Below are 24,803 nucleotides of genomic sequence, written 5' to 3'. Positions count from 1 at the left end.
TAAGATGAATGGCTATTTCCCACAAAAATACTTTCTCATAAGAAATGCTACCGAACCTTCTAGAGGGCTCTGTTCCTACTGCAATAGGATAACTGATCCTTTCCCACATATCTGAGCCATACAAGATAAAGGTAAAGCCTGGCTCCTGTGGGTACTGACTCTCTCTGGATGAACTCAGCCTGCAGCAGCTGCCGAGACTTGACTTTCCCTTTAAAAGGCAGTGTGAGCACAAGGGATGGAGTAACAGCACTGCTCCAGACTTCCAAAGCCAAGCAGGAAATGGCACAGGGAATCACATCTTGCTGCTCCACTTGCCTGACAGACAGCATGACTTCCTTCACAGCACCCCTGCTCAGGCACCAGGCAGCTGCTTGGGCCAACAAGCAGAAAAGGCCTCCATAGTGCTGCCCAAAGGGCTGAAGGTTGAGCTGCAAACCCAGGAGATGGCAAAATACTAAAAGCAAACAGCCTATGGTTGGGTCTTCTTGCTGCCAGATTTCTGAGCCAGAGATGATCAGAGTTTTAGGCTTCCTTTATAGAGAGACCAGTACCCAGTCTTCTTTCTTCATTTAATTGCTTTCACAAGGAGCCAGGACCATTAAGTCCCATTGATCCAAGTTATGTCCTTGGCTGAGCCAGCCTCTGTGTCTCAGCAGAGCTGCTGGGCACAGTGCAAGGGCACCCAGTTGGCTCCTGAGGGGTGTCAACAAGATGCTGTGCCAGCTCTGGCTCACAGCCTGCCATGCTGGACCCAGGCAAATCTTGCAATCGTTTGGATATCACCTCAGGGTTCTGCAAGCCCCAACAGCATAGATCCGGCTGGCTTTTCAGAGCCTCCAAGCCCCATGCAAGCCACTGCATGGGAGGGCAGGGCCAGCCAGAGGCATGGTTGTGGCTGCACCAGTGCTAACAAGCCTGTCCGGGCTCCAGCTGACCCAGATGCCCTTCTCAAATTAAAATGCCTCAGGCCACAGTGGTGGAAATACAATGCAGAATCCTCTCTGTGGCTGAGCCATTTCACAACACTGCAACTATTTTGTCCCAGTTCCAGCTCTGCTGGGAAGGCGGAGAGACAGGAGAGAGCATCCCTGGATTGGCACGAGAGAGACCTTGCACTGAAGGCAGGCAGATTTTGTGTTATGAAACTGCGCCCTTATCTCATAACAGCTGAAAAAAGGTTGTGACAACTGAAGTCTTCACAGCTCCTCCTTCCCCCTACTCCCTCCTCCCCGAGGACCCAACTATCTGGTAACTGGTAGTGCATGCCACTGGCAGCCAAATAAACACTCAAGCCCTATGATGCAAGAACCCACAGTGTCCCAAAAATTATTTCAATTATTTGATGAATGGGATTTCTCACAGAGCGTGTACCTCTGGTTGAGATTAAACTCTGAATGCAAAATAAAGCACTTTAAGCAAAATAGGTCAGAATGAATAAAAACTCTTTGAAGCCTGGGCTCAGTCTCACTTTTTGCCTACCAGCAATGGACTCCTGGGGTGGCTGGGAAGACAGGTGTGCCAACCAAGTACAATGCCACACCAAGCCAAATGAGGGACCCTACCTTGGCAGAGAGCAAGTGCAGCAACCCTGCCTGCACACACCTCCATAGATGCCTGCAAGACACCTGCCAGCTTCTCAGCTGGCTCCTACAGGATTGCTGAACAACTGAGAAAATCCAGATACATAGGCAAGGGAAGAGAAAAAGAGAGGAAGAAAGCAAGCAAGGAGGATATACATAATTTCCAGTCTATCTTTCATCATTCCTAGCTCTTCCCCAAGAATGAACAGCCTAGGAACTGGAGGGTTTGATCTGTGCTGCTACAAGCAGCACATTCTTTCCAACACAGGACTGGTCTGTGCAATCCCCTTGTTAACTGGTGGACCACTTGGAATTTTTGCTCAGTATTCTGAATTGTTTCTCTATGTCTCCTTCCTGAGGAGAATTCACCGGCCACCACAAAACATTGTCAAGTATTTGCCATCCATGTCAAGACTTTGTCAAGTCAGGCTTTGCATTTTTTCTCTCTCTTCTAGGTGCTTGACATGTTCCTTGTCTTGTCCTGCTGCCCTTCCAGAGGACGTTACTATGGCACTGACTACAAGGCCAGGGATGCTGTATGAAGCAGCACTGTAACACTGGGGGGAACAAATGTTTGACGACTGGACTACAACTCTACAGCAGAGTGACAGCTCGAGCACTTCCAAAGCAACAGAGCAAACATGCAAACACAAGGGGCCAGAGAGCAGTTTGATGAAACAGCCTTTTTCTAATGGTTCTCAAAAGGATACATTTAAAAAACATCCACAAATAAACTGGCAATTAGGTTCCCTATCACCACAGTCGCTTACACTCCTGCAGAGATGGTTTTATACGAAACACATTTCTTCGTTTATATTTTAACATATTTCTGCAAAGGCAAGAGCTCAAACTGCCTCAAAAAACCATCGGGGCTAAATCAGCCCAGCCACTGGCCTCTGGCCACTCACCCCAAAGGAAAGGAGCTGCTGCTGGTCCTGCCCAGAGCTCTGGCTCTCTTGTCCCCCACCACTGCCCACCCATCAGCACCTCAGGCCCACCCCCAGGCGTGTGCTGGGGGCACACATGCTGTAACTGGCATGCAGTCATGGCCCAACACAGATGCCCTTTTTTTACATTGGGCAGACAATTTTAAAAGAGGCAAGGTCTCTTTCAGCAGTTTGATGATAAATCATCTTTAAGACATAAACAGACGTAAGCAATAGATGAGGTGAAGGCAGCAGACAGTCTGAACTTGCATAGATTCTATTTTAAGCATCTAGCATGAATGACCTGAATTGGCCATGTGGAGACACCTGCCTCTCTACAATGGAGTTACTGGGAATTCCTGCTCCTAATGCTGTTGTCTGAAATAAATCCAAGTTGGACGCTTAAAGCAGATGGTATCAGTACATCTCCTAAGGTTCTGTTCTAAGTAGACAAACCTTAACCTCTTTTAAAATGAACAAAATAAATTACTGGAGTGCAGACTAAAATCCAGGTAATCCAGGGGCTGTAGAGACCTTAGGTCACTTCATCCATGTATTTGCCTTTACCACACCTAACCAGCACAAACTGAAGAAGGTCAACCAGTACAAAAAAACAAACCTTGTGGGCAAAATGGAGGCCAGCCAAGGAGGTGAGTGGAAGTCAGGAAGTGCCACCCTTCCCTCGGAGTCAGTGCTTGTGCCAGGGGTGGATGGTGAGTGACAGTGGATGTTCTCAGAACCAGGGCTTTTAGACAAGGAGCTGAGCATTATTTTTGATCACCTATCATTATGAGTCATGCAGTTCTTCTCCATAATATTCTGCCCTGAAGTACTGGCCAGATGATGTTATCAGTAGATAATTTTGATTGCTAAAGTTTCCCCAGCAGTTTCAGTCAGACACAGCAATCTTCCTGTTTTCTGATCCCAGATTCAGGTTCCTCTCACAGGAACAGGTATTAAGATTCCTGCAAATACAAAGCTTTATACAGTCTCCCAGAACATTTAATCCCTATGATTATTAGGGATATATTTACATACTGTAATTATCAAATTTTGTTTTGTTAAATTTCAGGTTGCTTTTTTTTTGCCTACATCTGTCACAAAATATAAAAATTCTGCCTTGTAAGAGATCTAAGAATTTCCTTTTTTCAGCTCAGCATAAACTATACATGGTGATGTTTGCCTCTGTAGATATGTGGTAGGAATCCTGTTAGCATTTACATATGCCTCCCTAGATACTTATTCCATGCTTTAATTAACACTAGGATTTGAATCTTTCATGAGAAAATTATCAAGTAGGGCCACTGTAGTGTGATTTAACCACTCAGCCAGAGGGAGACAAGGATATTTTATTTTCAAAATTACAAAGGATATGCCAATAACCTTTTAAGTACAGTAGTTCACTGGCAGTTATAGCACCATGATGAAACCAAAGTCACTGAAGAGAGCACCATGACATTAGTAGTTGAAAAGCTAAACTGGATATGTATGTCTGGCCTGTTTTGTTTTACCTAGTTTAAGGGTATCAAGGGACATGTGCCATATCTATCTGATAGCCTGATTTATAACCACAACCTGGCATTTTATACTTACAGCTTGGCACATACTATGAGGGAAAGTGATGTTCAGCACTCATCCAGTTCCTCATTTGTGATAAACATTAAGCTGCCACAAATTTCAGAACAGCTAAGTGTCTCTATTTGAGAGCAATCCTATGGTCTGGCAGGTAGGGTGGGACTGGAGCAAAGAGGCCACCAGCTAAATGAGACCTGAGGACCACCCCTGATCTCACCCTCCAGTCCCAGGCCGTGGGGACAGAAGCAACAGCACCCATCTCTGTGGGCCTCCTGCTGCTAACCCAGGGCAACTGACTGTGTGCTTAGGCTACCTGAACACCACTGCACAGATAATGCACACATCACCATCTGGAGCTTTCCTCCTCAGCCACAAATGCCAGAAACCTCATTTCAATGAAAAGAAAAAATCCATACATTTCTATGTATGCCCATATGCTACTGGGAGCTGACTGCCTCTCTGAAGGTGAACCTGGCTACAGGTCAGGTCTGCAGGTTTCTAGAAGACAGGGGAAGAACCAGACTCAGCTGATAGGTGAAGTAAACAGTGTCCAACACCATGGCAACGAGAACAAATTCCTATCTATCTGCTTTCACACATGTCTTCTCAAGCTTGCTGCTATGTTCCTGTGCTGCCAGGCAGCATGAGCATTCTTGCTGTGGGGCTGCAACAGCATGCCTCCCTCACTGCTATGAAAGTTATTTTGCCCTCAAGCAACAGAAACCCAGCACAATTTTGTTTGACAAGGCTTCTCACTAAAAAAAGAACCATAGTATTTAACATGAACAGTCCTTAAAATATACAATCAACTTTTTTTTTTTTCAAATAATCACATCTTCAACTTTCAAATATGCTATTATTGCACAGTATGTAAAATGACTTCAAATAAAAAAAATCTATAAATAAGTATATTTTTATTCCCTTTTGTTTGCTTTATAGTTTGAACAGCACTTTGTACTTCTATTTGTACAGCTTTTTAATATAAAACCAGAGGAGAGCAGTAACAGAATAAAAGTAACATAGACAAGAGATTAAGAGAAATGCATTAAGCTAAAAGTATTTTTAACTCTTACTTTAATATTTGATTACATTTCATGGCACTCATCTATATTTTTGAAGGAAGGCAAAAAGTAGGATTTTGCTGCAATTTTCCATATTACTTTGTTATCTTACCCCCAATGTTTTTACTTGTAGTTCTTTGCCAATAGCCATCTTTTGTCCTTTTTAGCAACTTGCCTAAGTAAGCCTGGGAGATCAGTAGGAAGCAGCAACGTGCCTGAGATACTTCCACCCCCTCATCGCTCTAACTGAGCGAACGTTTCCCTGTAAGCGACAAGAGCCCCAGAACTCTGGAGAGGATCCAAAACCACATTCATGCACAGACTTTAGAGAAACACACATTCAACACTACCTTACCTGGTCCACCACCTTGCTGTTTGTGCTGGTCCAAGGCAGTCTCCACCCACATCACAGACAAACCAAACACAAGGTAAGGCTGTGTGTACAAGCCTAAATTCTCTGCCATTTTATCCATCATATTTTGCAGAACACATCTCCATTACCTGGTTGACTTCAAGAAGGCAAATCAGATGTAAACTGGCTCTTTGAAGGCCCTGTGTTACCTCTTACAGAGCCAGTACTTCTGAACAGACTCACTGCTGGAGGTCACTGTGCTCCCATGCAGCCAAAGCACAAGTGAGGCTCACAGGATGTGCTGAAACTTAGCTGGTTCCTGCTCCCCTGCTCTGCTGTGTGGAAGGAACTCTGCTTTTGAATTCAAGGAGTCCAACTAAGCACGTTCCTAAGTCTTGGGAGGACTGGAAACCAATAAATCTTGCATTGACAGAGATGCAGCTGTTGAAATAAAAACAACTCTTGATTTTCATTTATGGGCCTATTAGCATTTTTTTTTAATTCATGCACTGGGATGTAGTGGTTTCCCTCTCCCTAAATCTCTTTGAAAGCATGTTAATGTGTCTTTTTAATTTAGCAACAGCAAAAATGGACAGATTCAGCAAATCTATTACTACACAGAAAGAAATCGTGTGAACTAAATAGGGCACCATCAACAAGTACAATAGTATGTAGGTATAACTGTGTCTATCTGCTATTAGCATGGAAGTCAAATACAAGGAACAGAACCGTGATGAATGTAAAAGACTTCATAGAGAAATTTTCAAGGAAAATGTGTTTGTAAACAGTAGATAAACCACAGTTTTTTTACTAAGGCAAGTCTGACTTTCTTGCTGGGAGTATGCTGAAGTACAGTCATATGGGAAACAAAAGGAAACATGCAAGAAGACAGAATGAAACAAACTTGACCATAATGTTTCAGCGAACTTTGTCATAGTGCAGTACATGAAACGTTCTCCAGTGTCCAGCTGAGGGCACTGCAATGGGACATATTTCTGCTTTTATCTGGCTATACAATACACATGCCAGTGTCTAAAGAGCTCTAAGGGCAAGTTGGGACCTTGTTCATAATATCCACACCTACTTTCACTTTGACTCATTTAAGCGTGAAATGTGCAGGAAACAGAACAGTGTCCTGGCTAAAATTAGTCAGGTTGGATGCCTGCCATCAACTCAGAACAGGGTTCCGGCTTCAGCTGCAACCAGTTTGTTGCAATCTTCAGCCATGAAACCTGAAACAAACCTCACAATTACTGTAAGAAGCTATTCTCAAATCTGGACCAGGCAAATGGTTTCTATCTATATCTGGTGGGCTCATCTGGAAGACCCTTTCCTGTGTCCACCCTTTTACCCTGTGCATGGCTCTGCAGGGACGGGGGTCCCCAGAAAGGCTGAGAGAAGCTGTGGGCAGCTGCCCCCTTAACAGTGTGTGAAAAGACTCAACCACAGCCAAGAGCAGCTGGAAAATAGAGGGACAAAATGGTGAGAGAGAGTAGGAATTAAAGTAGCCAGGACAGGTAGCACCTCTGAACTGGGTTGCTGGGGAATCCATCTGGGATTGTTGGACGGAGTCAAGGATGTGGGTAGCACAAGTACTGCTGAAGCCAGCTGTCTGGTTTGCCTTCTCCTCACATTTATCCAACTGATTTCCCTTGAAAACATTCCATGCAGAGTTTTGGCATAAAGCATTCTGGCAGAAAAGTCTGTAAAGAGTTAATACATTTGGCTTCTGGCTCTGACAGGCTGGATTCATTTCCTACTTACACTCAAATGAAAATCTTCTCCCTGTGCTTTTCCAAAATAAGAGAAGTTCCCATTCTATTTGAGTAGATAAGCAGCCTTTTGCTCTACAGAGGCCAATGTGGGAAAGTGAATGAATGATGTTGATTAAAAGAGAGGCAAAACAGTCCCTGCCTTCCTGAGGAGACCTACACAATTCTTAAAACACCACACTAAAATGGCCTGGAGGTTCATATTGGAAAAGTGATTCTCAGGATTGGGTTCCTGATCATTTAAAAATAGAGCACCAACCCAAACTGCATTCATATTAAGCAAAACAGTAGTTTTAATTAATTTTCACTGAACAAGGAAATGTCTTAATTTTATGTTGAAGAATGTGGTCAAATTTATTTTAGCAATTTCACTGTTGTTATTTAAGCTCTAGTTTTAGTATCAGTTGAAAAGTGAAGTATTCTCAGTTTATCATCTTTGTTTTGGCAACATCTTATTTCCTTAATTTTTACCTAAATTTAAATACAGCTGTTTTTCTTTCAATAGCAAGATTTGGTATTTGTATCAGACAATCATCATAGCAAGAAGGTATCTGTAACTGTGGACCCAACAGAACTGAGTCTTATCAATATAGTTTTAGAAACGTTTGACAATTTAGAAAATGCCACATATTATGGCAATCCTTCGGCTCATACTTTTCCCCGAAAACAAAATAAATTAAGATTAAAATTAAAATTAAAATTAAAATTAAAATTAAAATTAAAATTAAAATTAAAATTAAAATTAAAATTAAAATTAAAATTAATTTCTGGCTAAAGTTAAAAAGATAAATGACAAATCCCCCTTGCCTTTTTGTCTGGTCCCCTGACCACACTGAATTTCAGCATTTAAATGGAAGCACGATCCCTAAGCCTTTAAATTTTCCACTGAGAAGAATATATAGGACTGCCATCCATACCACAAAAGATCAAAGAGGAAAAAAATTATATAAAATAGGGGGAGTTTTGATTTGATTGCATATGAAATATCAGCAGAGACATTTGGAAAAACAGATCTCCCAGTGCCATGACACGTTTCACTTATAGCTGTCCTAAAACTTAGCACTGTGTGCTACTATCCTCTTTCACTATCAGTTCCCTGATCAATGAGCTATATCTAATCACGTCTCACTTTGCCTACAGCCTCAAATTTCCCACTCCAGTTCTACTAAAAAGATGCATGCCAGTGTGAATGCACCACCAAACTTGATTAAACTTCATCTCTTCTGCCTCTGCTCTGCAAAATCATCTTTTATTTCACGTGTACCTGGCAGGTGGGAAAAGAGCCCAGGACTCTAGTACTCACTTCCTCACACCTTAGAGACACTGGAAGTCCCCCACTGTGTATGGGAGCTGGAGGACACACAGACCTATTCCCTTCCAGATCCAGCCCCTTCTGAAGACAGAAGTTTCTAGTCCCCAGGCTAGTGCCGTGCTTGCACCTTTACTCTTGTTTTCCTGATACAGGGATGTACAAGGTATAGTGACATTTCTTCCCAGGCTCATGCAAGAACCCCTGATCTTGCCTTTATTCCAGATGTAAACCAACAAAACACATTTATATGACAGGAAGATTTCTCTCAGCTACTATTCACCTGCGATGGAAGCTGTAAAATACCTCTAAAAGACACTCTTAAGTCCTGTACTTATCCTAAGTTTTGTGGGATCCATTTCTCCTTAGCCAGCTTTGAACATATTAAAAACAATGTCTGTTTGCATCCCAGTGCCACTTGTTCTTCTTTCTAAAGCACCTCTTCAGCAATTTCGGACAAAAGAAAACCTGAGTCACTGGATGTTTGTTTAAGGGGGAGAGGATGTTCATGATACACAAGAATCCTGTTATATTTTCATCTGACGCCTGTCAGGTGACTAACAACTGTCCATTCTCAGGGATGATTCTTCATACCAAGCACTGCAGGAGAAAAACCTCTAAGACCTGAAGAGTTAAATGCCGTCTGGTCCAGGAAACAGAGGTGTCCAGGAAACAGAGGTGACTGCCCTCCTGGAATTCAAGCACTGTGAACCTCCAAATGAAGCACATATGTAAATATAGATAATCTTGACATTATCCTTATCTATCTTTCGGATGTTATTAACATATCTGCAGATAAATGCTGGGGGAAGATAGCTAGGAATTTGTATGTGAAGAAATCAAGTTGAATAGAGCTGCAGATGATGAAACCAGTTTTAATTAACTAGTACAGAGCCAGTCGGCACTTGGGAGCAGGAATGCAAATAAAGTGTTTGCATGTCCTGGGCATCTGGCCTGGGCAGCCAGGGCAGCAGCCACTACAGAAACTGCTGAAATGCCTGCAGATCATAGAGCAACCACAGCCAACACGAGCATGACAGGTCACTTAACTGTGGTAAAAAAATGCATAATGAAATGGATATGGATTCCTGCACAAAATTAAAGATTTCTGGGGTGAGGGAAGCAAGACCCAAAATACAAACCACAAAGAGCAGTATTTTTATCTCTTTATACTGTAAGAGAAGGGACAAATATACACCAGAGCTTAAGCAACATGACTCTACATCCATTCTGACTGTCCTCTGGTAGCATTAGTCCATCAGACCTGTTTGCTTTGCCTTCAATGGGGTCTCATTATGCCTATTACCAACTTTTCAGAGAAACTGTAATTAAAAATTTAAAAATTGCTTTTTAAAAGATTTGTCTACATTTACCTTGAAAATACCATATTCAAAAATCAAAGCTATTGGTATTCAGGGAAAACTGTGGATTTATGTTTTTACTTTTTCCTTTGAAATTCTGCTTCTGGACTTGCCCCACCTGACACCAAAACTTTTGTTTCTCTCCAATTCAGTTGTTTCTCTCCAGTAGCAACAAGGTTGCTCTCCATATGGAAATTATTTTAATAGTAAAACATATCAGACACTTTGCAAAAATATTTCAAAATGAAATGTAGTTTTGAAATTATAGCAAATTGTAATTTATATTTTGGTATCACTGACAACATTGTATTTTAAGAATTGTTCCATCAATGGATGAGAGGCAAGTTGTAAAGTCTTAAGGAATACAGTAAAAGCAACATCATTCATAACTGGGTGTATTATTTTTGGTTTACAAGAGGAAATTTGTTTTAGAAAAAAAAATTACAAAAGGACAAATGTTAGAAATCACTTGTACTCAAGCATTTGCAATAAATACTTAAGACTAGTAGCTGAATGTGGAGGGAATTTTCCAGACCTGCTGCCATTCTTTATTTGAGCTGGCCTAGCATGGGATCCTGGGCTCAGACTCTCTTGAGCCTGGAGGAATGAGCAGGGAGGTATCTAGGACTTGTCTGCAGGACCTGAACCTGACCATACAGACGCAAAGGACCAGTTTTTGAGAATATGCCAGGCACCTGGGTACCTCACCTTGTCTGCAGAAAGCAAATGGCTCACAGACAGTGAATGAGAATGCCCATGTAGCTCTGATTTTTCAAATGGGAAGCTTGCCTAGGAGTTTGTCTGTTTGGTGCATTTTTCTTGCTTAGTACAGTTGGCAGGAAGGGGAATGAACCAACTGAGAGAAGGGCAATCAGGACTCTCTCCTTTGTGTAGTCAGCCTACACCTGGCACTATCTGCAGCTCAGTACTGCAACTTCTGTTTCCCTTGAGGGCAACTCAAAATCTTTGTTCAGTTCCTGATTTATTCTCCTGTGAGGTCAGTTTAAATCTCCATTCTCCTCAGCAGGGATTAACTTCACTTAACTTTTGCTACAGCTAAATCCAGTAGTGGTACCTTTAAATAAAAGTTGGGGTTCTTTTTTTCTTTTCTTTTTTTTTTTTTTTTAATGACGGTGATGAAAACAAATAGAAAGCAATCAAACAAAAGATAATTGAAATCAGCTTATCTGCTCAGACACTGCATCATTGCTCAGAGAGTTCAAAGCTTGCACCTAAAATATTTCTTACAGTGTACTGTAAGAAAAAATGGACTGTGTAAGTACACTTACAGCATACTGTGAAAAGCCAAGTTGTCTGGGACTTTTCCCAATATGGATTCATGGGTTGGAAGGGACCTTAAAGATCATGTTGTTCCACCCTCCTGCCATGGGCAGAGACACCTTTTACTAGACCAGGATGCTTAAAATCTCATGCAACCTGGCACTGAACACTTCCAAGGATGGAGCATCCACATCTCTGGGCAACCTGTTCCAGTGCCTCAACATCCTTTTAATAAAGAGTTTCTTCCTTACATCCAACCTAATGTCAATTTAAAGCCATTGCCCCTTGTCCTTTCCCCATCAGCCCTTCTAAAAAGTCTCTCTTCAGCTTCCTTGTAGACTGCTTTCAGGCACGGACAGGCTGCAATAAGGACTCCCTAGAGTCTTCCTTTCTCAAAACTCAACAGTCTCAACTCTCATGTCTTGTGTTCACTGGAGAGGTGCTTCAGATCAGGTGCTTTCTAATAATCTTTGTGACCTCCTCTGAACTCAGTCCAGCAGGTCTAAGCTGCTCCCGTGTTGGGAACCCCTGAGCTGGACTCAGGGGCAGAATCCCCTCTCTCACCCTGCTGGTCATGAAGCTTTGGATGCTGGGCAGGACAAAACTCACAGAAGAGCACAGTGCCAGGTCATGTCCAGCCCCTCATGCACCAGCACCCCCAAGTCCTTCTCCTCTGCGCTGCTCTCAATCCATTCTCCACCCAGCCCATACTTGTACTTGGGATTGCCCTGACCCAGGTGTAGGACTTTGCACTTGGTCTTGTTGCACTTCATAAAGTTTGCACAGGCCTCAAGCCTGTCCATGTCCCTCCAGTGTAGTGAGGAACATACCATACTACACAAGTCTGTCATCTGCAAACTTGGTGAGGGTGCACTTGATCCCACTCTCCATCAAAGACATTTGGCAGTGTTGGTCCCACTACCAACCCCTGAATGCCACAAGTCACTGCTCTCCACTTGGACATCGAGCCACTGAACACAACTCTTTGAGTGTGACCATCCAGCCGATTCCTTATCCACTGAGTGGTCCATCCATAAAATCCATTCTGTTTTCCCTGTTTAAAAATGGGGGGTTATGCTTCCCTTTTTCCAGTCAGTGGGAGCTTCATCAGACTGTCTGAGCCTCTCAAGTACGATGGATAGTGGCTTAGACACATCATTTGCCAGTTTCCTCAGGACTCACAGATTCATCTCATCAGGTCACATGGACTTCTGCACCTCCAGGTTTCTCTGATGGTCTAAAACATGATTTTCTCCTACAGTGGGTGAGTCTTCATTCTCCCAGTCCCTGCCTTTACTTATTGTGACTTGGGTGGTGCAGTGGGAGCACTTGCTGGTAAAAACAGAATGAGAAAAATTAGCTGAGTACCTCAGCCTTCTCCATGTCTTGCATAACCACATTCTTTTGCAATCATACTTAAAAAAACTATCCAAGCAAATTGAAACAAGGACCATATTCAAAAAGATAGTATTATGCTCTAATTTTTCATTCAGGAGGATTCTGGCTTAATTCCCTGTTTGTTCTGATTCCAGTCCCCTGTCCATAAAACAGGATTAAGAGCACATCTTATCTCATAGCATTTTTCTAGAGACACAGACATTTATGAGCCTGGTGTGATAATAAGATCACATAGACAAGAAGCTTAGAAATATTCAAGACAGACCATTCCTGATAGAACAGTCTGGACAATAACCCAAGCAGCAGCTGGATATAAATACAAGGACTACCTTGTTCCTTTGAGCCCCGGGGCAGTGTTTGTTACAGCAGAAAGGAGTGCAAGCAAGACAGACCAGTTAGAGAAAGTCGGGAGAAAGGGGAGTTCTGGGCAGGAGAGTGACCTTGGACACCAGAAGACATTGGGGAGGAGAAGGGAAGAAGTGGGCTGAGTAATGGGTAAAGACATGATGAAAGATAGGATCAGAGGCAAATTATGTTGAAAATAGAGAGGGGAAGGTGTAAGCAGCTATAAAGGAAACTTTCTTGCAAGGCACATATCCCTCACCTATGAATCGTAACTATTATTAATGATCATTAATTCATGCTCATATGAACCTATCAGTAGTTTCTGAAGCTGTTCAGTAAACCCAGCCTGGAGTCAGTTCAGGTTTCAACGGAGATTTTCTCAGAATTTTAAGGTCCTGTGTTCCTTGTGTCTTGCAACAGCACTGGCAGTGTCACTTCCGAACAGCCTGAGTACTTCACATTTCTCACTCCATGCAAACACACAGAAGCACAGTTAAATTATCTCACATAACACACACACGGTCCTCTTGCAGTGTAGCTGCACAGAGTAAAATACCATTCCTTCTTACCAAAGACATCACTCCCTCCACCGGGATCAAGATAAAGACTAGCCGTGAAGAGCATGAGGGAAACGGATTGATAGGTTGATTTTCAGTCATTCACGTGATAACCATATGTCCTGAACATTCAGCCCTTAGCAGTTCATCAGCTACACACCTATTAGCCTCTCTCTAAACTGTTGTATCAATAAGGAGATAAAAGAATAGCAATGAGCATTAACATGCCTTGGATTTCACTGCTCTTTGTGAAAAAATAAATGGACTGCACATAAAGGTTGAGCTGAGGGCTTCTTCTTTCTCTCCCTAACTCACTTGGACAGTAAAAAAGCTTTCAGACATTTCTTCCCTCAACATGAAAAGGATAAAGCAGCTGTTAACACAAGCTGTTATTCAGAAGGCTGTTAATAGAAATCAGGCAGAAATGTGTAGCTTTCCCTGTCTCTCACACATCAGTGTCAGGGCACAGTCTAATAACTGAACAATAAATCAAGTGAGCCAAAAGTCTAAATAGTGCACTGTCTCACTAAAGCAACTGCACCAGTTTTCATCCTTCTACCCAATAGTGCTTAATCCTCACCCAAGTGACATGAAAGGCACCATCTTCTGAGGAAGGAATGGATTCCCCAAGGAATTCACCCAGGTATACAATGCATGTGTCTTTGAGAAATCTCTTTTTTTAAAATTGTGACAGCTTGACAATTTTATTTGCTAAAACAATAAATACAGCTCTGGCATCGTTGTATAGCCCTTCTAAACCATACCAGCTTTTGCAGACCTCTTGTTGTAGAGGACCTCTAAATGGCACAGGATTTTGTAGTAATTTCCAGTATCTTACCACAATTTCCAATCCAATCACCTCAACAATGAAATGGCAAGACACAAATCGAAAGCCCATTTCACTGAGCAGAGACCTTCAGATTAAATTTCTAAACTGAGCAGCCGCAAATGCCCTTGGGAAAATCTTTGTTTACTCTCAATAGTTTTCTTTGTTTGTGAATGCTGTATGTTTTATTAACTACTGAACACATCAGTACTTCAAATGTAGGGCAAAATAGTACTTGCCAATGTTTTTACAGACCAGGTTGCCCCTTGCCCCAACTCCCACAGTTTTAAATAGTGTTCACATACATATTATTACATTCTTGCTATTTCCACTAAGGCCCTACACAGAACCCTGGCCAAAGAGTGAAAGCAAAACTATGATTCTTCTCCAAGTCTCAAAGGGCACTTGGCTGCAGGACCTGCTGGTGCCAATGCACACTCAAAGGCAACTGGACCTGGCTCCTTATTCACAGTAGTATAAACATGATGATGATACTGATTTTGCTGTGGATGTTTCTGGTCCAGCACAACTAAGCCGAAAGGCTGCTAACTTCCAGAGTGTTTTCTAAGGGTGAAGTAAGTCAGGGAAAACATTTCTATGCTTATTAGACTGGGCAATTAACATTTTAGGGGAAACCCCTTATAATGTGAGATGGTGAGTGAGAAATGTGCTATTGATATACTGTAAAATTGTGTAGCATCAGGATGATACTGAGACACACTGAATTAGGCATAATACTGAAGAATAGGATTCTTACATCAGAGAAAAAAATGTTTAAATGAAGTTCACACATTTCTGTGCTGCTGATAAGGTCAAGATGAAGTGAAATTCTTTCATTTTGTGTGGGTTTTTTTTCTCACAAAGCCCACTTGAGCCTCCTGCTGTGTGCATACACTACGTGCTGAACCTGCTTGCTCCACACTTGAGCTAATGCTGGGATGCCACAGCCACTGAAGCAGCCTGTGACTGACAGGTCACTTTAGCAGCACAAACCTAATCTGCATCTGAGACTGTCACACAAGCACATTGGTGTCAAACCTGCCTCAGCATACAAGGCACAGCTTATGTTGGCTTGACACTGTGCACAGGAGATCACCCTGCTTTTTCAGTGACTCTGAGCCTGCAAACCAGGGATCAGTGTTTTGCCACCTCCTCTCCCAGTGGTAAGTGTTAGATACCCTGAAGCTGTTTCTAGGAGCCAAAAGTCTGATGTGCTGTACTGTCAAACAACAGTCAGGGATAAGATGGCCAACACCTGCACAAGGATGCCATTGATGCTACTTGCCTTCTTTGATGCACTACAGCTTTTTGATTTTTACTCTTGATCCCGTACATGTTTCTAGGTGACTATTTGAGGCTTTTTTGTTAATTGTTTCTTGATCCCTTGAAATGGCAGAGGACAACTCTGCATGATGCTGTGTGTTGTGTTTGTGTGGGCAGGTTCTGGTAGAGTATAGGCTATAGGGTTGGCTTCTGGGAGAAGCTGCTAGAAGCTTTTCCCCGATGTCCAAAAGAGTCTGTGCTATCCAGCTCCAAGATGCTGGCCAAGTCTGAGACCACCAGCAACAGTGGTAGCACAAAAAATGACTGCACATGGAGAAAGGAATGAGAATATGTGAGAAAAACAGCTCTGCAAACACCCAAATCAGTGAAAAAGGTGGAGCAGTTAATGAGGAACTGCAGTCAGTAGGAAGGACAAATGTTGGAGAAGTTAATGGACAACTGTCTCCCATGGGAGTGACTCCACACTGGAGCAGAGGAAGAGTATGAGAAGTCCTCTCCTTGAGGAGGAAGCATCAGCAGAGACAATCTGCAATGAATTGACTGCAGTTACCATTCCCCATCTTCCTTGTGCTACTGGGAGGGACAAAGTACAGAAAAATTGGAAACGAAGTTAAAACTGGGAAAAAGGGAAGGGGAAAGTGTTTTAAAATTTGGTTTTATTTCTCATTATCCTCCTTTGATTTGGCTGGATAATGAATGTAACTAACTTCCCCTAGTGTTCTGTGACACTATATGCTGAGTGATCTCCCTCCCTCATTATCTTGACCCATGAGCCTTTCACAGTGCTTTCTTTTCCCTTCCCACTTGAGGAGGAAAGTGACAAAAAAGCTTTAGTGGGCATATGGAGCAAATCCAGGGTCAATCCACCACATGAAAGTGCTCCCTCCTCTATCAGTGTTGGTATGGTTTGCTGTGGAGAAAAATAAAAAAATGTTTTTTGCTGTGGAGAATAAATAGAGAGGAAAAGCACCACCTAGAACAGAGACAGTCAAACCCAGCCCAGAGAATAAAGGCTGGGGACATTCACACCACCATGTCATCATGTTCTAATGCTATTAAATGTGGAGATCTCACCTCTGGCTCAGGAAACCACCAAGCCACAGTCATCTCTATACTGGGAAAATATTTTGAATGACCATCAGCATATTCTCCCTACCTCTGGCACCCTGATGAATACATGTATGACACCTCAGGGCTGCCTACAAGCTCTTACATCCACAATATGCACAGCTGTACCTTACTGCTGCTCCAGCAGCAGATCTGACGTAGCAGCTTCCCGGGAGCCAAATGGATAAAGGAGCTGACACAGCTGTGAGGATGGTGGCATGAAGACTGAGCAGAATGTGTGGGAGAGGGGATGTACCACGGACAGTGCAGCAACACGGACCCAGAGCCCACGAAAGCTGTGCTGCCAGTTGCAGGGCAGGGCAGCTCTTCTCCCTGCTTATCAAATGGAGAATATGACACCTGTCTTGGGACGCTCCCTCGACTGTTAGTGACTGTCACACATCCCGAGCAGACGTTTCAGGCTGTGCTGCCTGACAAATCTCCCCATGGATAGGAAAACAAATCCTTTCTTTGCCCCCTGCCAAGTGACTCTGTTTGTTTTAAAGAAAAAAATGAATTCTTCTGTTGAATGAGATACCTGGTATTCAGCAGTGACTTGTTTGTTCCAAGGAAGCAGAAAGGGCTTGGGATAAACTCACTACATTTTAGCACAGGTCAAAATACAAAGGATGCCTCTTCAAAAGCTCTGTACAACCTCCCTCAAAGAGTAGATCCAATGCTTTTACATATTACTGACTGTTTTCCAGGGAGGCTGCATCTATTATGGCTGCTAGAAGGTCCATCAGCTAAGGTATGAAATCAGGATTATTTTTAGAAAAATACAGGCTAGTGGAGGAGGCAGCATGCGATCAGCGGTGCAAAAGCCTTTCTTGGCAATTCATCTTGACTCCACAGGGCTTAAAGGATATGGCTGTAACAAGACCTTTTTATGCACAAAACCAGGAAAAAATCTGGCTCAGCCTACGGGCCTATTTTCCATGGTATTTTCCTCTTCTCCTTCTATGGTCCAGTTTGATACTCTGCTCACTGAGCAGCTATTGCATGGCTCCCTTGTTTTCAGAAGTAAACAATAAATATTCATTTTTTAAAAGCAATTTGCATTTTTTAGGCACTACTTGGTAGAAATCCTAGCAAGCCTGTCTCAGATAGTCTCAAATTAGCTTTCGCACAAGGAGCAATTTCTCATTTGTCATTTGATGGAAAAATCTTCCTTACCCATTATTAAGGGCTACATGCTGGGAGGGTCGCTGCTGTGTGATCCCACTCACACAGGAAGGAAAAAAATAGCATAAGCTAATAAATCCATTAGTTAAAATCATGCACTGCCAGTAAGAGTGGGTAGTCCCCTGGAAAGTCATTCTGAAAGTCCTTCTTGCCATCCATCCTGAAGAAGCTAACCCTGTAAGAAGCAGGTTTCTGTGGTACAGGGATTGACACTTAGCATGCAAATGCACTAAAATGCATGAAAGTGCACTAAAATCTAGTGCCTGCTTTTAATATAGAGTTGAGTGAATTATAACCCATGTGTCTTCTGAGCAGATTTCAGGCACTAAATGACTAAATTTTTTCACTATCAGGAAAAAATCATATTTCCATTGCAAAGATAACTGAGCTTTCAGGAGTATCTCAGGAGGCTAATTTGCACCAAATTTCTGTTATAAGCTTGGTTCAGGCAAACATTTTAGACACAGCCCACCCAACAAGCTCCTAAGCCTTCCCAAATCTGAACACATATGGGTGGCCATGTTTAAAAAGATTTAGTTACTGCCTGTCCACCATATCTTGGAGACCATTCAGATTTTCATTCCTAGTTATGCCTTTGATTAAGGCAACAAAACCTCTTTCTTTTCAGACACAAATGATCCTTTCAAAGCTAAACTTGCATATCCCATTTGGACAACATACAACAGGCCCAGCAATTTACAACTCTCACTCTTCACAAGTTGAGATGCTGTATCATTCCAGTGCTGTATCATTCCAATGTCCAAGATAACAGCCTAGTCCTCTGCCTCTAAAAAGGCCAACAGGTTTGAAAATAAGTCTCATGGCCAAGTTATTTCCATATCATTGAGAATCCCGCTTTCAGACTTTTCCTGATTGTTAGTTTGTTTCTTTGGCCTACTGATTCAAGTGCTAAACAGGAAGAAATGTGAAAAGAAAATAGAAAACTTAGTTTAAAATCCAGCACTAAACTGTAAAAATAAGCTAGCTGGAAAACAAAGTCAAATATAATTTGCTTGCTGTTTTCTCTCAAATACTATTTTCTGCAGTTTTGCTGGCCATATATGTGTATATATATACATACACATAAAGACAGAGCAATACATTGACACATGTGAGCCAAATCCCACAAATCTCAAAGCTCCTCTAAGTGTCAGAAGAAGCTGAATTCAGAGTGCTTTACATTGGAGATTTTTCAAGTAAGTAAGTCAGAAAGTGGACAAACAACATAATTTTTATCCTCTGCTACACAAAATCAAGAATAACTTTTACTTCTACATGCAGAAGTGAAACTTTGGCTATATAAAATATTCACCTTACTTCAATAAATCCAAAGGATTGCACTTTCAGAAGTTTCCAGGGGAAACATGCTGGTATAAATTATAGTGTTCTATTTTCTGGCAATGGCTGAAAATAGATCTCTGAGGGGGAGTGAAAACTGGGGTGTCTCATGAAGATGTTGCCCCCAAACTTTGGCTAGCTATAGCTTTCATTCTGGTCTTAACCTACAGACTACCAGGTTTAATCTCTGGCATTTTCCAATCCCATATCTAAAATTACAACTGCTGTTACCTAACCATATGTATGGGTTTTGTACATTGCATGGCAGCTTTTAAGGAGAGCCTGTCATGCACCTACTACCTGGTCTCAAATATCAAAAAATCTTTCCATGAAATGTCATTTAGGACATCAGTAAGTGCTGTATTAATTTAATTCAGTAAAGACAGCAAGAAGAAAAGAGATCAGTAGCAGCATTTCACTACCACTGGCCCCAGTAATCAAAACCACAGCAAGTGTGGGGTGAGTTGCTTGTTCTGCTTCCTTTGCAGCTGTGCCCTGGCAAACACACCGGACAAACAGAGAGCATTGGAGTTTGGTACACCTACATGAAAAGTGCTCAGATAGTCCCCCAACTGGGGAGTGCCTGAACTTGTCAGGTTATCTGGTACAGAGTAGTGTAAACCTAGAGCCAAGAAGATTGATATTTTCAGGTCCTGACAATGCTTTTACCCTACTTGCTAAGCTAAGCCTCTCTCATGTCTCCACATCAAATGTCCATATGCAGAGTATCCATCAGTATTTTAGATGGCAATTTTTTCCAGCCTGCATGAAGAAAGCCAGAAGAGCAAGCATTAAATCCAGAGCTCTCTTTGCTTTTGGCCCTTGTGTGTTCTTCCTGTTGTCCGTAGAACTCTGCTCACTTGTACTTGCTTTACAAAACAAAAGTTTACAATGGAACAGCACAAGGAGTCATAAGCTGCCCCTTTACCATTAACTTCTGATTTTGTGATGGTTAATTTTGATTTCCATCATTCCTGTATAGGGAAAGCCACCCACTTTTTATGTGGAGTTGTCCTCCATGTTTGTTCCTTTGCTTTGCCCTTTCGCAGGCAAGACACCCTAAAATAATCTGACGGACAGAAACACAACTGCTTTTACAAGCACAACACTTGATTATATATTTGTTTTGAAAACAGTTTCCAGAGCTTAGAGTATGTCAGCAAAAGCCAAAGAAAGAGTGTTGATGTTGTTACAAGGTCAGCTCTTCAGAGACAGTAGGCAGCAGCGTTGGCACTCTGACAAATAATCACCATGGCAAAGATGGCAGCTCTCAGGCAGTGATTCAGCTGCTTTGACAATACCAAGGCTCCAGCTAAATGTGAAGATAAATTACTCATACTCCCTCTCAAACACACACTCACATGCATTCTACCTTGGGAGTTTCTTAATGTCTTATTTTTTTCCTTTTTTAATGAAGTTGAGGGTTTAAGGAAAAATAGAAGCCATGTGCTTAAGGCTCACAGACCACAGAGAAAGTTTTTTCTTCATACACATATATTCTGTGCATATATACACCCACCCACACAGACACCTCCTATTGACAGGATACTATTATAAACAAGCTTTTCCTTAAGCAGTTGAAATAGTGAAATGTGATTCTCAAAAGACTTCCTTCCTCTGTAGGTAATTTCAGTTTTCCCCTCTCAGTAATGTAAGGGCTTTTTTTCACCTTTGTTTGTTGGGGGCACAGGCTGCAACAGCCTTCCCAGGCAAGAGACAGCATGCATAGTGGCTACACACATGGGGATGGTCCAATTCCCAGAGCCAACATCTAACTGCTCAGTCCTGCATCTCTTTTGCTCTCTGGGGGAACATATTTTGGCTTCTCCCCTGTGCTCAGTTGCCAACATTTTTATGACAGCGATAGCTGCTGTGTAATTAAGTATTTTATACATACCTTGTCCTTTTGCTTGTACACGATGAATACTTGCGTCTCTAGTGTTAGCAGTGCCATACTCCCGTACTCCACATGGCACCAGAGAACTTACTGATGGAGGGAGATGTTTAGAGGCTATGCATAAATTGCAAGTCTTCTTAAAACTACAATTATGGACAGGCTTTTGGAAGCTGCTCTGAAAAAATGTACAAATTTCACTTGGGCTTTTTTATTGGGATATTTTGCTTTAAAGTCACTGCTTTTGTTTAATTTTGTGGGTGTGGGAGGACAATTTAAAATTTGCAGGAATGAAAAAACAGCTTGACATAAACTACCTCGAGTAAAGCCTGCTGGCTTGTTAGGAGACATTGCCAGCACTATCTGCTCTGAAAAGCTTTTTTCCAGGCTGGAAAAAGCTATAAAATTCACTTTGCTATACAAGGTGCTTTGTTCTTAGTCTTCATATTAAAAAAAAGCTTTTGTATCTACGTGTGCCCTGCAGCCTTGTCCTCGCTCCATGTTAGGGCAAGAACGGGGTGTGCATCAGCTGCCTCCTCTGCCTCTGCCTTGGCCTGCACCCAGCAGCTTGTAGCTGTTCCAGAGGAAAGGAAAGGAAACCCAGCACAGGGAGATCCCACGCACCCTTACCAAGCCCCAGCTGGGACCATGTGTGAAGGATTCAAGCTTTGATTTACCATCCAAGATGTGCTCCAACAGGGAAAATATTTCAGCATTTCTGTGTGAGCAGGTTTTTCCCCAGGAAAGGAACAGGGTAGCTGCTGAACTGTATGGGAGCACCTGTCCATGTGCAAGGGCCAGAACCAGGACAGCGCTGCAATTACTGGGGTGATGGGCAAGTCCACAACTCCCAAACACACATGGCACAGTGGAGGCTCTGCTACTTCCTGGCTCAGAGTTTACCCAAAGAAGAATTCTGTCTTTGAAGCATGACCTGACCCAACTAATCAGCCTCCAGGGCAATGTGGATCCCCACTGTGGTCTCCCCACTGGCAGCCCTTAGACTGCTATGGGTACACAATGTGAAGCAGGAGAATGCAGACATCTGGCTGCTTATAAAACGGCAGCATGAATAGGGTTTTCCTAGCAGTTGCTAATTCCAGGAAGGCTCCTCATTTTCCTATGAAGAGTCATTATGAGGAGAACATTAAAAAATACTCAGAAGTGTTTAGAAACATAAGGATTTCTTTCTGGAAGTACTGGGGTCTTGGAATGGTTCAGAACTCTCAGGAACAAATCACTGTCTAATGATGATAAGCATCTCTGTGATCTTATGCATCTGACACTGAAATCTGGAATTCTGCACAAAGTTCTCCTGCACCAACAACTTTAGTATGTGCATGTCTCCCTCCTTCATAATTGGAGGTCATGCAGCCATGCACTCACTGCCCTATTGCTTCTTTATCCTTTGGTGGTTTTGGTGCTTCTGAACAGAACAGGCTGCAGACAAGCACATCACAGCTGGATGCTGTGCCATTCTGCCTACCTTCTCTTCTTTGTCCTCAGGATGCCTTTCCAGCAAGACCTGGACTTCTCTGGATCAGCCAGTGTGGGCTGCAGGAAGGTCTCAGTTTGCTCAGGCTGCAGCAGCACAGGAAGTCAGGCAGAAAGCCAAGTCTGCTGCAGAACTTGGCTGTTTTTCCAAAGGAGAGATTATCACATTTTTTCCCCCTTTCAAGAAGATACTTGTCAAGGGAGTATTAGTGGAAAATGGAAAGACAGAGCTGTGTTCCTGTGCCTGTGATCAGGTATGATTACAGACAGAAAAGATAAATGTACTTTCAGTTAAGTGCAAGGGCCACTGTCAAAGCCACAGGGAAGGTGGAAGCATTCTCCCATTAGGGGAGTACCTAAAAGGCAGGAGAGAAAAGTAAGCCAGGCAGTGCTTTTAAAATGAAAACGTACATATGGGTGCAGGAGCCTAATTTTAATCACCCACGTATGAAATGTTTGGCCCAGCTCCCAATCTTTTCTGAGCAGGAGCAGTTGTGTAGGATTCCCTTTCCTGGCAGGTGTGCAGGTTGTTCCCTCTCCTCTGCAGAAGGGTCCAAATGAACACTCTTGACCCTTCTCGAGGGGAAAAGAGACGCAATAAGGAGAAGCTGCCTGTGCAGCAGAGCACTGCCTCCTCTCTGGTAGTGAGAACAGACATCAGTCAGGACTCAGGACCTGCTGGCAGGTGGATTCCCTTCCCACCACCATCGCTGCACCACAAGCAGGTGCCAGGTTTGGAGGAAGCCTCACTTCCCGTCACCCACACACACACAGATGCCGGCAATACTTATTTATCACTAACACTATGAGCTGGAGGAGAGTCTTTGAAAGGAGGGATTTCTTCCTTGCTAGGGGTGTCATATGCTGCCTTTTACTTCAGAAAACTGTAAATGCACAAAAAAAAGGACTCTCCCAATTTTTTTTTAACCCAATACCTATTTATCCCAGACATGCTGTGCAACACTCGCTGTTTAAAAGCAACAACACTAGGCCTCTGTTATTATTCTTATAGGTCTTGGGGCGTAAAATAAAAACTATCCATCTAATGAGGAGAAAAGATACTACAAATAACTATAAATTACATTGCCCAGATGCAGAGCTTGTCCTTTTGTTGCCGTTAGACATCAGTCTGACGATCAGCAGAAACGTGTTTGCTAAAAATTGATAATCACTGACTTCCTGTTTTATTTTTAATACATGCTTTGCAGATTGTCTTACCCATTCGAGGAAATGATAGCTCTCATTTCATTGCTGCTGACACTGTTCTGCTGCCTCACAGGAAAGAAAAGCAAGGAAAATAAGAGCAGTCTCACAAGGAGGTTAAGATGCATGTTTGTTTACCCAGGAGTACTGGACAAGAGGGGCAGGTATTGACCAGCAACATCTTGCAAGCTCATTCATTACCCAGCTGCTGGAAAACCAAGTATCATAAATATTTCATTGATTTTCGGGAACCTAAAGCATGAGCAGTGGTACTGACATTCAGAGACCTGGGAGGAGGGGAGAAGGAAACACAAGAGAGGTTTTTTTCAGCACTAGCTGTGAGTAGCTTGTCCCATCTCTGCTTAGAGATTTAAGGCCCAGTCACAGCAATGCCATTAAAATCTCAGATAAAAATATTCCTTTAGAAAAAATAGAACTTCCATAATCTAATGGGAGCCAAAATCAAAGGAAATGGCAACAAAAGCAACTCCACACTAAAACTCTGAAAATGCTTATAGATCCTGAAAGCAAAACACACCTGACTATATACTGTGAATCACAAATCACAGCCAGCAGCAGAAAGTATTTCAACACTCTACTGGTTTTGGAGTTTGGACTAAGCTCTGCTTAAAATTTTATAGGGGAAAAACAATTTCAGTAATTCCTCTTTGTAAAATATACATTTCCACACGCAGGCAAGTCTTGGGTTAACTAGCTCCAGGACTTCAGATCCTGCCTCAGTGAGAACATTTTCAGAGATGAGATATAAAGGAACATTAAATAACTCTTCCCTTGCAAGCTAAAAATAAAACACGTGAATTCCTGCTTCCTTTCAAGACGTGAAAACAAGCCTTCAAACAATTACTTGAAACAGTGTCTCACTGGTTTGTGCTACAACTCATCCTTTGCTTCAATTTATTTTCTGTCAGTCCTTGGCAATTTGTACAGAAAGTTC

The 24,803-nt window shown here is 42.5% G+C and overlaps 1 protein-coding gene across 26 annotated transcripts in view; it reads right to left on the bottom strand.

Annotated features, from left to right (window-relative positions):
* DTNA (dystrobrevin alpha) overlaps positions 1–24,803 on the bottom strand; it is a 220,919-nt gene that overhangs the window by 125,815 nt on the left and 70,301 nt on the right. The window lies entirely within an intron of this gene.

The sequence above is a fragment of the Taeniopygia guttata genome, chromosome 2, assembly GCF_048771995.1.
Source record: "Taeniopygia guttata chromosome 2, bTaeGut7.mat, whole genome shotgun sequence".
NCBI lineage: Eukaryota > Metazoa > Chordata > Aves > Passeriformes > Estrildidae > Taeniopygia > Taeniopygia guttata.
The sequence above is the reverse complement of the archived record's forward strand: the minus strand, read 5'-3'. Positions and strand labels throughout refer to the sequence as shown.